This window comes from Curcuma longa, unplaced genomic scaffold, assembly GCF_044706935.1.
Source record: "Curcuma longa cultivar G26 ecotype Majalengka, Jawa Barat unplaced genomic scaffold, ITB_CL_G26_1.1 contig_15414, whole genome shotgun sequence".
Classification (NCBI taxonomy): Eukaryota; Viridiplantae; Streptophyta; class Magnoliopsida; order Zingiberales; family Zingiberaceae; genus Curcuma; species Curcuma longa.
In genome coordinates, this window is record NW_027430077.1 from 6,936 (window position 1) to 11,759 (window position 4,824).

The 4,824-nt window shown below is 38.9% G+C and overlaps 1 long non-coding RNA gene across 1 annotated transcript; it reads right to left on the reverse strand.

The window, feature by feature from the left end:
* Positions 1–412: 412 nt before the first annotated feature.
* Positions 413–925, reverse strand: LOC141816247 (uncharacterized). Its single transcript, XR_012600668.1, has 3 exons — positions 816–925; positions 632–718; positions 413–466 (listed from the first exon to the last, which is right to left on the reverse strand). It is a non-coding gene; the product is annotated as an uncharacterized LOC141816247 (long non-coding RNA).
* Positions 926–4,824: the final 3,899 nt, after the last annotated feature.

Sequence of the window (4,824 nt, forward strand, 5' to 3'; positions counted from 1 at the left end):
AATATATTTTGTAAATACAAAACTATTGGCTACAAAATTTACTCAATCAGAGGTACAAAACATACAACTTATATTCACACAAAAACCATTCTTACAGCAGGTTCATAACATACAGCAGGTCGATAACATACAACTTATACAAGTTCATAACACAAATTCAATTTACAACTTCCAACATATAAGCTCCATAACAGGAGCAGGTCCATAACAAAGGTTTCAAGGCAACAGCAGCAGAAATATCATCACAACAGCAGTAGAAATATCATCACAACAGAATATCCTCCAACAGCAACAGAATATCATCACAACATTAGCAGAAATATTGGCACAACAGCAGCAGATTTAGCAGCAAGTCCATCACCAAGTATGGACACAACATTAGCATCACCAAGTATCAGCAGCAGAAATATGAGCACAACAGCAACAGATTTATACACAATGAACAACGGATATCAGCATTCCATACCTACTCATAAACAGCATCAGCAGAATTAATCACAAACAGCAGAATTAATCACAAACAGCAATCAACGGATATCAGCATTCCATACACAACAACAGCAGCAGAATTAATCACAAACAAATATATTTATTACAAATAAATGCAATTATGGAGATCATCATGTCATACCTACTCATAAATATGATCTTGTATACAGTCTGCCACCTCGGAACGCACCTCATCAATTTCTGCCCGAGTGTACTCAGCTGCCTTAAACTATGAACACACATATAGATTAAGTTAATTCGAAAAACAATCAACACTGACTTTGCAAAATGATAAATGGTTTATATGAAGTGATTTGAACAAGTACTATTGATCGTAGTCCATCTCTTTCAATAGTTTCAATTTCTGCAATAATCTGTCTCATAAATCTCATGACATAATAACCACACTGTTTCCCATCTGGTTGCCGTGGAGCCTGTGGTAATTGGACTCCAATATCAGGTAAAAGACAAATACGATGAAGTGGAGATAGGTCATGATATGTATCCATTAAAGATGGATCAACTATGTGAGGCTACAGAGTATAATCGATGAAGTGGTACATACTTGGAATTGAAATTGTCCCCATAGTGGATTTTGACAAGGCTGTAGGAGTACCAGAGTTGATGAGGCAGACTCTTGCGGCAAAAACAAATGACCCTATAATTTTTAAAGAATTCAAAGGCTCAATTTAGCTATTGACTAATGCAAGTTGGACATACAAACACATATAATCCTGCAATGGCTGGACAAATGACAATGGTGTATGTAAGAAGTATAACTATTCAATTCGATGAAAACACATAGAAGCTCATAAGTGTAGCATTGCAGTATATGTAAATACATAATTGCATTGTAAAGAGAACTACAAGATGGACAACTTACATTGCACAACATTTCTCTAATGGATAAGATGTAGCGTTAAATGAATTTGCTACCATTCTAATGTTCTTAACAATGACACTCAACAATCATGACACTCAATTCATAAATTTTACAAGTGTTAGCAGAATCATATCAATATATCCTATGTATGCATACCGATCTGATACAAGAGATTCCTTTGCACAAAAGGGTAAATTTGTGCAAGTATTAGTAGACCTACAAGTTGAAGTTGCAGATGAAGTTTTGAACACCAAAAGGGTCCAGCAGATAGTCCAGTCTTGTACCAAATGGCGAGATTATGAAAGTTACAGATCAAAGAAAAAATTATTAAACAAGAACAGCAATGATCTAGACATATCATATGTTGCATGAAAGGAATGAGAAGATATTTTGATATATAAGTATGCACTAGCATAATATGTTCAGGAATAGAATATATTAATCTTTTATCCTTATTAATCTCATTCTTTTAAAAACCTAAAGCCTGTTCATGAAGGATTCAATCTTAAATTCACAGATTACAAAATCATGATACTGTGCCAGCTACAACCAGCCCAGAAAAACATTAAGTTGACATTGGATCAAGATGTGAATAAGATATTCGCAGTCGCAACACCGTCAAGGTATAATCCATGAGCATCAACTCATTTCAATAAAAAATAAACACTACTTAAATAGTTTAGGCTTAGCTCCTCCATTCAGTACATAAATTTTCTCATAGAAATATAGGAATGCTAATTATACTTGAAGCCACCATGTTCTATCTTTAGTGGATTTCTTTCAACATGCAACTCTTTTATGCTGCCATCAAAATAATAATTAGGGGATTTCAGCAACTACGCTGTTTGTCAAAGAAATTTTAAAATAATTAAGTCATGCCCAAGCATCCATTATACGAATGGATATATTATATATATCAATAAACATTTGCTTGCATTTGATTTTTACAGTCATAAACAAATGGATGAAAAAAAAATCATATTTTGGTATTATTTGACTCTTTATTTGTGCTTATCAGATTCCATAGAAAAGAGCATTATCAATATCTTCTCAGACTCACCAGTTCAAAAGCTTTTGATTCACTAGATACAATTCTTGAAGAATGTTACATCTCTGTCATGAGAAATGGCTCCATTTCATCACTTTGCACAGACCCACTTGCACATGAACAGAGAAAGATATCCAAACTTCTTCTATCACAGTTGATGGCGTCTGAGTGATGCACAAAATAATTTGAACCCAATCCTTACATTGCTCTTCTGTCTCATGCAATGTTTCTTTTACTGGAAGACAGCTTCGCAAAAGGAAGCAAAAACCTATCATTGAATCAAATGAAACCATTCCGGGAGAACTAAAGCACTAGAATCTCAATAGATGAGCATTAGGTACTCAATAGTAGTAACTTGGCGTCAGAACCTAAAACCCTAATTAGATAAAACCTAATCCATTAACAAATCTGTGCAAGACATCAACAGGTTTTTCTAAATACATTAAAAGGAAAAAGGCAAACGAATTCATGGTTACCAGCAATGCAACCCATCTCTCCACTGAGTTCCAATTGCTTCTCCAATCACGGCTCGAGGATCCTTCACGCGGGTTTTGAACAGATCGACCAAGTAGACGATTGGGGTTGCAAGGCCACCGATTTTTCTCTTCTCAGTGGATGGAGGAAGAGAAGGGAAAGCGACGGTGACCGGTGGAGGCAAATCGAGGACGAGGAGTTGGCGGCGACGGCGGCAGGGCTTCCCTTCCGTGCTGCGGCGACGGCAGCGGTCTTTGTGCAAGGAGAACGAGAGGAGACGGCGGATAGGGCAGCAAGGACGCAACGCCGCCATCACTCGCCGCTCTCAAACGCGAGTGATGGTGGCCTAGGGTTTCGGCGCCTCCCACACACCACAGCCGGCCATCCTCCAGCCTTAAATCGCAATTGATTTAGGTATTTTGCTTGTGTCGCTGCGAGGAAAGGAAGCAGGCGCACCCACACGCTCGAGCAAGATCAGCCATGATTGATGCAGCCAGTAGCTCCCTCACGCTGCTAAGGTTTCGGGGCAGAGACCATCTCTCGGTGGCGGCGTGTCTCGCGGTGGAAGAGAGCCCACACGGGATTTCTGGTTTGCAGCGGGCGGCGTCACCGAGAGCCACACCAAGGTTGGAGAAAGGTAAAGTACCTTTTAATCGGGTATTAGGTTAGGTTTTAATTTTCTTTTCCTTTGTTTTCACCCGTCGGCAACCCAAAAGCAAAAGAAAAAAAAATCATAATTCAAATCCTAGAGAGAAAGAGGGAGAGTGGTTTGGGAAACTGTGCTTCTTCTCCATTGTTATTTTTAACGGCGGATATTGTGCGCTGTCAATATAAATTTTTAACAGCGCACATTGTATGCTGTCAAAAGTACTTTTAACGGCGTATAATATGCGCGGTCAAAAATAATTTTAACGGTGCACAATGTGCGCTGTTAAAAGTATTTTTGACAGCGTATTATTATTGCACGCTGCGGTTGATAAAAATATGATATTATCCGCAGCGTATTTTATTGGGCGCGCCGTTAAAGCAACTATTAACGGTGCGCCTATGATGTGCGCTGCGGATGACGCGCTGCGGAAAGTCATTTTTGTTGTAGTGGGGGCGGGAGAGGCACGAAAATGCGGCGCGGGGGAGAAGACGAGCTAGAGGTGCGAGAGCGGGAGAAGGACGAAAATGGTGCGGGAGAGAAGAGGGAGGCGTATGAAGGAAATCGCGGACTCGCCCGATAAAAAACCCTGGATATAAACCATCAACGACAACACTAAACGACAATACTTTTAAAAGCGTTGTCTTTGGCAAAAAACCCGCTAAAAGACAACGTTTTCGACAACGCTTTTGTAAAGTGTTGTGGTTGACCCAAAATAAACGCTAATAGACAACGCTTTCTGTACAAACGTTGTCTTTTGATTTCAAAAGACAACGCTTTTGACTAAAAACGTTGTAAATTGAAATACGACAACGCTTTTGCTAAAAACCGTTGTCTTTGGGGCGTTGTCTATTAACATTTTTCTAGTAGTGAAAATCCTAAACCGGATCAAACCCAATTAGAGTTTTTGGGCTGAACCGATTTGGTTTAGACAGGTAATAGCAAACCGGCATAGTAGCAAATTTGGTTCAGAATTGGTTCGCTTGGTTCAATAACCAAACAACCTCCGATTTGACCAAAACTAGATTTGACCAAAACTAGTCTCATCGCATCCGTTCTGTCAAAATCTCTTCCATCACGAATCAAGCCAAGTTGATTCAATTCAGTTCAAAATTGAAATATTTGGTTCACTAACCAAACAAACTCTGATTGAACGAAATTAGTTTCGTTCCTTTCATCTTCGTAAGACGGATTCTATCATTTTATCCTTTGTCCAGTTCAACTAGATTTTATTTCTCTCATCCTGAGAATCTAATTCTCAAACTCATTTTAAGTCCTTCGAAG